At 42.7% G+C, this 10,220-nt stretch overlaps 1 pseudogene; it reads left to right on the forward strand.

Moving 5' to 3' along the window:
* The first annotated feature begins 4,939 nt into the window (after nucleotides 1-4,939).
* On the forward strand, nucleotides 4,940-9,904 carry LOC107399757 (large ribosomal subunit protein eL31 pseudogene; annotated as a pseudogene).
* The last annotated feature ends 316 nt before the right edge of the window (nucleotides 9,905-10,220 follow it).

Raw genomic sequence — 10,220 nt, forward strand, 5'->3', positions numbered from 1 at the left:
GACTATACTTTTGCCCACGTTCTTTCAGTCTGTAAAGACTTTCAGTCAGACTCAAGGAAGGGAAGAAGTTTCATCTCTTGATAGGAACAGGAGAAAATATATACCAGCAGATGAAGGATTTGGGAATGAGGGTGGAGGGTGACTAACCTTTAGCAACTAGCTATTAGAGCCTACCCTCAGGCCACAACAGTTTGCAGCCCTCCAATATGGAAAATACACTCACCCCTTCTCAAACTCTTGACCGTCTCATACAATTATGGCATCAACTCAAATTCCAGATGGGTCTAAATCAGCCCAGGAGTGGGGAAGGATCTTCCAGCATGTTTTCTGGTGCGGCAGCCTGAGTGTAAAGACCTACGATCTGAAAGATGATCTGTTGCACATGCCGTGAAAAAATGCAATGATGGGAAAGAAGCAGAATATCCACAACTGGTACTTCCCAAAAGGAAGACAATATAAAAAGTACTGGATTCTGATCCAATGGCACTGTCCTTGTGTCCCGTTTAGTTTCCTAATGGCCCTGCTCAGCTCTGCCTTCCAGCTGGCCCCCGAACCAATGCCACATGACTTAGATTTGTTACAGCGACCCCTGAGGTGAATCTAGTTTCTGTCTTGTTATCTATTGCTATGTAAAACCCCGAAGTTTTAGTGACTTAAAAGCAACAGCACTTTATCACTTCTCTTGATTCTATGGATTGCCAAGGGTTTACCTGAGTAGTTCTTCTGGTGTTGTATGGGGTCTCTTATGTAGCTGTAATCATAGCAATTGAGTTTTGTTATAGAGTAAATGTTTATGATTGTCCACATGCAAATGTCTAAATAATACTCCTCAATATGATGGTATTGTAAGCTATGACCTTTGGAAAGTTATTACATCATGAAAGTGTGACTAGAATTAGTGCTTTTATAAAAGAGACCCCAGGCCTCAGTAAGTGATTGCTGAGTTCAAATTCCTAGAACTCATGTTAAAAACCATGCTCACCTATAAACTAGGAAGGAGCAGACAGGAGGATCCCTGGGAATAGCTAGTCAGAGTTCAATAACAGACCCTGACTCAAAAAGAAGGACAGAGGGCAATTGAGGGAATAATACTGACCTCTGACCTGTACACACACACACACACACACACACACACACACACACACACACACACACGAGAAACATGTGAACCAGGAACAGAAAGCATCTGAAAGGCCAGTTTTCGAGACTAGCTATTGCAAAAGTTAAGTCTAGAGCTATCTAGTTTGAGGTAAATTAAAAGAGTGAGTTCTGGGCCCTTTGTTTGTGGCTCAGATTTATAACGAAGAACCAGCTCTCACCATTATGGAGACTGAAAAGTCCCACAGTCTGACTCCTGCAGTTGGGAAACCCAGGGAAACTGTTGATGAAGTCCTGAGGACCAGAGAACTGATGGTGTGAGTCCAGTCCCAGCAGAAGACGGGTGTCCAGCCCAAGAAGCCAGGCAGGTAGGATGGATTCGCCTGTCTCCCACCTTCTTGTTCGGCATATGGTGAGACCGCTGTTCATTTTCAATCGTTCATCAATGGCCAGATAACTGGATTGTTTTTCCCCTTTGAGTCATTCTAACTCCACGAATATTTATTTACAGCTTTATTCAATTTAGACTAAGGGCTCTGTAGAATGTCTTAAATAAGAGGAATGTGTTTGCTTCTGGTGGGGTTTGTGCATTGTCTTTTCTCAGTTTTTGTTTTAAGATTGGAATCTGAAAGTCATCTAAAAGAAAACCGGTTTCTGGAGGGAGGAAGTAGGGCAATAATGTATACTTAGATAGTGTGAAGTTAGGAATTACCGGTCCACTGTATTAATCACACCCCAGGAGGAGGACCAGAACATAAAAGAGAATTCATGCTGTTTTTCAGAGGCAGGGGAATTTATATAACAAAACTTAAATAAAAGTTCTCTTATTTCAAGATTTATGGGATGTATAAGCCAAATAAAATCACCTTATTATGAAGATTTGTGCAGAGAACGCTTTCCTCGCTGGTTATTACCGTGGCGAGAGGTAGAGTCCTCACCTCCCGTCCTGCTCTTGCTCTAACAGTGTTTTTGTTTTTACATCTAATTAATGGTCCCCAGATGTCCTTGCTCTCCAGAACCCATCCTCTCACTTTCATCTTTCCTAGGGACAGAGGTTTTCAATATTTCCCTACACTTAAAAAGGGCCCAACAATAAAGCCATGTTGACAGAGCTTTAAGGAAATGCTTCCTCTGGGCATAACACAAATAAATCTCTCCTGTGGAACTCGGCACATGTCTCCTCTTCTTTAGCAGCGACTTTAAGACTTGTCACTACCTCAGACTGTCCTTCCTCAGACATCTGTCACCGGCAACCTCATTTTTTTTCTAACCACCGAGCCATCTGGCCATTCATTCTGTGCATCCTGAGACTTAAGACCCCCCTGACTCGTTTCTGTCTTCATATGCCTGGTCCCAAATGGTCAGCCACTCTCCTGCCCTCTCACAACAGCCTCAGCCTTGGATTCTGACTTTCTCAGCCTCTATCCAAACAAGTCCTGTAGCTTTAATCGCAACCCTAAAAGTCCTGGAGTTACAAGGTCGCTCAGGAATTACTTTCTTTCCTTCTTTCCTTTCTATCCAGAGTGCCTGCCCTAAAACGTTGTTGATCTTCTCAAGCTCCCAACACCAGTCCCTCAAGAAGGAGGACAGAGGGGAAAAGGCCGTTAGGTTGGTACTCCGTTCATTCTCTGTTTACATACGTACCTGAATTTTTCTTCATCAGTTTTGTTTTGTTGTGACTGGGATAGAGTCTCATTTTTTTTTCACTCTGGTTGGCCTAGAATTTGCTATGTAGACTAGGCTGGCCTTGAACTCACAGTGATCTCTCTCCCTGCCTCTGGAGTGCTGGGATTAAAAGTATGAATCATCACACCTGGCCACACTTTTGATTTTATTTTATTTTTGGTCTATTACTAGAGATTGAGCCTGGGCCTCATTTCCTCGTGGACAGCTTTCTGTTTTCATGGTCTTTTAGCTTTCTCCAGGGCTGCCAACTTTTTTACATCCAGCTACTGTCCATACAGTCTCTACACTAACACTCTGGGAATGCCATCCTGCTTGGTAGTCTAATTTACCGTTAACTTCTTTTTTTTTTTTTTAAACAGTATGAAGTTTAATAGCTTGATTTCAAGAACACATAAAAGTGAATTAAGAAAATAACACTTCTCTTTCTTAGGGAGGATGTTGACAATGACCATCAGACACATAACCAAGACTGACTTTTGCAAAGAGTTTTGTATGGGTGCAAATAAGATTTAAAGGGCGGTAAACAACCAGTACAAACAGGAACATTCAACGTCTTACACTCAAACTTCACAGTACTTTGTCTCAAAGCACCTGATACACACATGTTCCCGTGTGTATCAGGTGCTTTGACATAAGGAATGTTCCAGATCCACGGCCGATCTTGACTCCCATAGAGCTCTGGGGGCAGGTCATAGGGCACCAGAAAGGAGGCCGCTGGCTCACAACTGCTGGAGAAGAATTTCTGCTTCACTTTCACATGGAGCGGTGAGGGAGGAAGGGGACACCCGCCTAGCCAGCCAGATCAGCCGAATCAACCCTGGCGATCAATGGGGTGACAGATGTCGCAGCCAGATCTCCCTCACATCCTACCATTAACTTCTTAACTAGTTTCTGTCTCTTCAAACATTCCCCGCCCCCTACAGTCCAGCAGTCCAGTCCCTGCACTGCAGGGTATTCAAAACACACACCTTTGATTGGGACACTTCTTTTCTTTCCTTTCCTTTTCTTTTCTTTTCTTTTTTTTTTTTTTTTTTTTTTTTTTTTTTTTTTTTGATTTATCAAGATAGGGTTTCTCTGTGTAGTCCTGGCTGTTCTAGAACTCACTCTGTAGACCAGGCTGGACTCAACTCAGAGATCTGCCTGCCTCTGCTTCCAGAGTGCTGGGACTAAAGGTGTGCATCACCACAACCTGCCTGATTGGGGCATTTCTATGATTTCAGTTTTTTCAAGGCCTATGACCTCCAGGATGAAATCTTACCTTGGTAGATTAGAACCTTAAACCTCTGAACACCGGCCCCATTCAGCTTTATTTCAGATTACATTACACTTTTGCTACAATAAACAGTGATCTCATCATGTTCTTTCAAGTCTTCTTGCCCCCACAGATATGTTGTTGTTGTTGTTGTTGTTGCTGCTGCTGTTGTTGTTGTTGTTGTTCTTCTTCTTCTTGTTTTTTTTTTTTTTTTCAAGATAAGGTTTCTCTGTGTAGATTTGGAGCCTGTCTTGGAACTCGCTCTGTAGACCAGGCTGGTTTCGAACTCACAGAAATCCTCCTGCTTCTGCCTCCTGAGTGCTGGGATTAAAGATGTGCGCCACCACCTGGCAGACATGCTCTTTATTATGCACTTAACTGTGTCTCTCATCCAAGTTCATATGTTGAAGTCTTAAAACCCCGGTATCTGATAATGTGCCTATATTTGGAGAGGGGAGTTTAAAGAGCTAGTTAAGGTAAATTGAGCTCATAGAATGGCTGAGTCTATTTTGTGTTGCCTTAACACAATATTTAATGCTGGGTATTTTATAAAGTAAAAGATGTTTATTTGGCTCACATTTCTGGTGACTGGAAGGTCCAAACAGCATGGTAATCCTGGAGATGACTCCTGGCTTTGCCACAGTGTGTATCAGAGAAGTAGAAAAAGAACTGGCTGTATGTACAAGGAGCCAAGCTGTAGAGTGCTGGTGTTTGTTTGTTTGTTTGTTTAAAAAAGAGATGTTCCAAAGGCTAAAGTGTAGCTCTGTGGCAGGATGATTCCCAGAGTTACAAAAAACAAAATAGAAACACCCCAAAATGAAGACTTACAACCTCTGCTGGGCTAGTTAGAGTTCCTTCAAGATTCCCAAAGCCATTTCTTCTTCTGCAGTTTCTGCAGTAACGATGGAGACAGAATCCCGCTGCATGCTGAGGTCAGCGGAGGAAGAAGGAAGAATTGGTGACATGGTCTGCAGCCCCATGGTCATTTCTACAGCAGTTAAGGAAGACAGCCCCATTGTTTTGCCTGTGGTTATTGTCCTGTAGCTGGGCATAGTGTTGTGCAACTTTAGTCCCAGAATTCAGGAGACAGAGACATGTGGATCTCCGAATTTGAGAGGCCAGCTGGTCTACAGAGCCAGTTCCAGGACAGGCTACACAGAGAAAGCCTGTCTTAGGAAGGGAGAAGGAAAGAAAGAAAGAAAGAAAGAAAGAAAGAAAGAAAGAAAGAAAGAAAGAAAGAAAGAAAGAAAGAAAGAAAGAGAAAGAAGGAAGGAAGGAAGGAAGGAAGGAAGGAAGGAAGGAAGGAAGGAAGGAAAAGGAAAAAAGAAAGAAAGGAAAGAAAGAAAAAAGGGAGGGAGGGAGGGAGGGAGGGAAAGAAAAAGAAAAAAGGTACCCACTATCCTCTTCAGTGTTTATCAAATATCTCAGTCTAGTCCCAATGTGATTTTTCTTTGTACTTGGTGTTTCTATCTGTGTTCTCATCCCATCCAAACTGCAATATCCTGCTATCATGGATGAAGGCAGTCTCTTAAGCAATAGAAGATTGGTCAAAATCCAAGAAAAGGAACGACTTTCCTTTCCTTTCTTGGGGGGCTCTTTCAGCACAATGAAAATGAGATTACAGGCTTGTGAGCCTTCATTTATGGTATTTGGTATCTAATTTCTCTTCTTTCTCACCATCAGGCTCTCACCATCAAAAAAAAAAATCTCTTCTCTGGGCTGAAGGGGGCTCAGTGGTTAAGAGTGCTTTTGGTCTTGCAGAAGACCTGAGTTTTGCTCCTGGCATCCATGTCAGGTGGCCCACAACCACCCGCAGCTCCAGCTCCAGGGGATCCCTCTGGCCTCTACAGCACCAGCACACACACACACCCCATACACATAAATAAAAGTAAAATAAACCTTTTAAAAAGAAATTGAATCTTTAATTGCAATTATTCTTCGGGTACATAAGAATATGGATGACTTTGTAGGTACAGAAATTTTTTTAAAGCCAGACATGGTGGCGTATGCTTTAATACCAGTCTTGGAGACAGAGGCAAGAGGATCTCTGTGAGTTCAAGGCCAGCCTGGTCTACAGAGTGATTTCCAGGACAGCCAGGGCTACACAGAGAGACCCTATCTTGAAAAACCAGATAGATAGATAGATAGATAGATAGATAGATAGATAGATAGATAGATAGATAGATAGATAGATGGGTGGGTGGGTGGGTGGGTGGGTGGGTGGGTGGGTGGGTGGGTGGATGGATGGATAAGAAGGCCTCAGTCATTCCTATTGCTTTTCCTAGGAGGCTTCATTTTCAGTTCCTTGCCAGGTGGGCCTCTCCACAGGACTCCTTAGGTGTCCTTGGGAAATAACAACTGCCTTCTTCAGAGTGAATGGTTCAAGAGAGAAAAGATGCAACCTCAGAGTCTTTCATAACTGATCATTTTCTTCATCATAATCTATTTCTCATTAAATCTAGCCAACATTCCAAGGGAGGATAACACAGCATTCTCTCTCTCTCTCTCTCTCTCTCTCTCTCTCTCTCTCTCTCTCTCTCTCTCTCTGTCTCTCTGTCCCTCTTCTTTTCCATTTTGAGACGAGGTCTTGCTATTTAAACCACTGCATTGGTCGCCTTTCTGTCTCTGTGATAAAATACCATGACCGAGGCAATTCACAAAAGAAAAAATTTCATTGGCCTTATGGTTTCAGAGGGTGAGTGTCCAAACAGTGAAGAAAAGGCATGGCAGCAGGAACAGCTGGGAGCGCACATCTGGATCTCTGGGTCCGCAAGCAGGAGACAGAGAGCACACTGAGAGTAGCGTTCATCTTTTGAAACCTCAAAGCACCCCCCCCCATGACACACATCCTCCCACAAACTGGCTAATCCTTCCCAAACAGTTCCACTACAAAATATTCAAATATATGAGTCTATGGGGGCCATTCTTATTCAAACCACCATACCAACACCAACTTCAAGCTCATAATTCTCCTACCTCGGTCTCCCAAGTGCTGGTGTCCCAGGCGCGTGGTACCATTTGTAGCTGGGTGCCGCCGCCTCTTGAAGGAAAGCATTCCAGAGAATCCATGGGACTATTTTCACATTGCCTCTGTGCTAGCATTATTTCCTCCTGGGCTTTCATTGAACAAAGTTTTGTGAAAAGCTCTCTTAGTTTAAGTACTCCAGAGATGTCCATACCTTCCCGCCTGTCCTCTAGAGGGTTCTGGAAAAGAACGTGGCCTTGCAGGCGCTGTTTTGTCCCGGGTATGTTTGCCTTTGTAACTGCGGGCTGGAAATGGTCCTCACTCTGCTCTTCCTTGCTTTGGCTCAGCTAGTTGTTAGGTAGCTTAATCTTCTGCAACCATACATGTTGTAGAGCTATGAGACAAGAGACGAAGCTTGAGGTGGGGGTGTGTGTGTTATTTTCCTACACACAGAGGTATAAATTGCCATGATACATTGCTACCTGTGGACTTACAAAACTAGAGGTCAGAACTTCATAAGACCAACAAATAAAGGATCATTTGCCTTTTAATAGCAAATCTGTCATAAGAATTTAGACTGTAACATAGGACTAAGTAGACCATGTTATTACACGTTGTAACTACTAGTTTTAATTTTGAGCTATACAGGATGTAAGAGACACATCTGCAGATTTGTAGGAACCCATGACATTTGACACACTGTCCAGAAGTATCTGCCACCAGCAATAGCTTAAGCACCGGAAGCTCTGGGCTGACTCCCAGCCTGCCTTACCCGACAATTTGAAGGGGAGCAAGTGCAATCCAAGATGAATCAAATTCTCATTTTTCTTCAAATGCCTATTGTCCGTTTTATCAAGGATAGTCAATATAGACACAGTGCAGGCAATTGAGTCTCAATAACATCCATTCTTTCCTTTCCTCTACCTCATCTGCAGACTGTTGACATTCCTTTGATTTCCACACTGATGTTTTTCTTTTACATTGGGGACTTTAACGATGATGTTGTAATTGCTCATCACACAGCTGGCCCTGTTATGATGTTCTTATAGATGTCCCTTCATTTTCCTGATGGTCCTGTGATCCAATCTACAGCCCATTTAAAAACAACACATTTCCATGTGCTGCTTTCTGCCATGGCTCTTTCAGGGAGTTCCATTCCGGCATCATTAATATTGATGCTGTCTGTCTCCCTGCTTATTTCAGAAGATGCGTTGAAATTAATCTTCAGAATGCGCTGTGATTTGTTGCTGTTTTGTGTGTCAGGCCTGGTACAACTTGTCTCGTTAATTTTGTTTTTCTTTCTTTTTATGCGTCTGTTACGGCTGTTCTCCTGCGCGTACAACTGGTATGTGCTGGCTTCTTTATGGAAACCCAGTTTCGTCCGTGCCTTTCACTGTGATTTTCCATCATTAGGGACCTCTTGAATAAAAATGTCGCCCTTGCTGCTGACAGGGTCTCCATTCCTCCTCTTTTCTTTCTGTGTGATTTCCCATCATTACGGTTCTTAAGTTTCTTGAATAATGACATTTACGATGAACACACGGACAGAGCAGTTAGCAGCTTCATCAGTGTTTCCATGGCGTATCTGTGGCTTTGAGGGTACACAGTGCCGGAGCAGAATCAACTATGTCTGTAAAAGAATTTTTTAAATAGATTCCGTGGTCTGCCTGTGCCAGTGCTATGGTGCATCAATAATTCACATTCTTGCTCATCGCATCTGCTTGTTAGAATGCCATTTCCACGGCTTAGGTCTGACTGTCTTTGAGGAATAGAGGCGCAAGGGTCTATGTGCTTTTTTTCTTTCCTGTAACATTTTCAAAGGTAGCCAAGGTTTTTCTTGCCCTGGAGTGCTAAATTGGAAGTTGCATTCCTTTGTTAAAAATGAGGCAGAACCCAAACTTTTCTCATTTGAAATTCTTTTGTTGTTGTTGGTTTTTTTTTTTTTTTTTTTTAAGACTGGGTCTTACTATGTAGCCCTGGCTGGCCGGGAGCTTGCTATATAGACCAGGCTAGCCTCAAACTCATAGGGTCAGCCTCTTGAGCTGGAGTTAAAGACGGTGCCATTGAGCTCAGTTTTTATTTGGATTATTTTTGTTTGTTGGGATGAGTAACTTTACTGAATTAAATAGCTGCTTGATTCCAGTCACAAGCAGGCAAGGAGGCATTATGGGCAATAGACCAGTGTTGATGCTAACAATCACAATTGACTAAAGTTAAGTCAGTAAATGCTACAAAACAGGAGTGTAAAACTGAAGATATTGGTTGCCCAATCATTGTTATAAAAGGAAGAAGAGAAAGTGATCTTAAAGTAATGCTAAAATAGGACATATAAAAATTACTGCTCACTGTTGGGTAAATAGTATTATCAGCACTCAAGAGGCAGAAACTCTGTGGGTTTGAGGCTAGCCTGGTCTATATAGCAAATTCCCTGTCAGCCAGGGCTATATAGTAGGACCCAGGTTCAAAAAAAACAAAACAAAACAACAATAGTATAAATAGTATAAATGCTTTACAGCCTTTCCAACTTGGGCCCAGCGTAAGGCTCCCACAAGGAAGCGTGGCGAGAAAAAGAAGGGTTGTTCTGCCATCAACAGGGAAGTGGCCGGAAAAAACACCTTCAACTTTCACAAGCGCATCCATGGAGTGGGCTTCAAGAAGCGTGCCCCTCGGGCACTCAAAGAAATCTGGAAATTTGCCATGAAGGAGATGGGGACTCCAGATGTGTGCACTGATACCAGGCTCAACAAAGCCATCTGAGCCAAAGGAATAATGTTCCATACCATGTATGTATACATTTGTCCAGAAAACGTAATGAGGATGAGGATTCACTAAACACGTTCTACACATTGGTGACGTATGTGCCTATTACCACATTCAAAATTCTACAGACTCATTGTGGATGAGAACCAACCTGCTGGATATCAAATAAAACTGTAGAACTTCCAAAAAAAAAAAAAATGCTTCACATCAACTACCAGAAACTATGGACACTTAGTATAAGATGCTTATAAAATTAGTAAGTATCCACAGACAAACGAATGAAACTCGCTGGGCGGTGGTGGCGCACGCCTTTAATCCCAGCACTCGGGAGGCAGAGGCAGGCGGATCTCTGTGAGTTCAAGGCCAGCCTGGTCTACAAAGTAAGTTCCAAGAAAGGCGCAAAACTACAGAGAAACCCTGTCTTGAAAAAACAAAAAACAAAAACAAAAACAAAAAAAA

Source organism: Peromyscus maniculatus, chromosome 4 (genome assembly GCF_049852395.1).
Source record: "Peromyscus maniculatus bairdii isolate BWxNUB_F1_BW_parent chromosome 4, HU_Pman_BW_mat_3.1, whole genome shotgun sequence".
Classification (NCBI taxonomy): domain Eukaryota; kingdom Metazoa; phylum Chordata; class Mammalia; order Rodentia; family Cricetidae; genus Peromyscus; species Peromyscus maniculatus.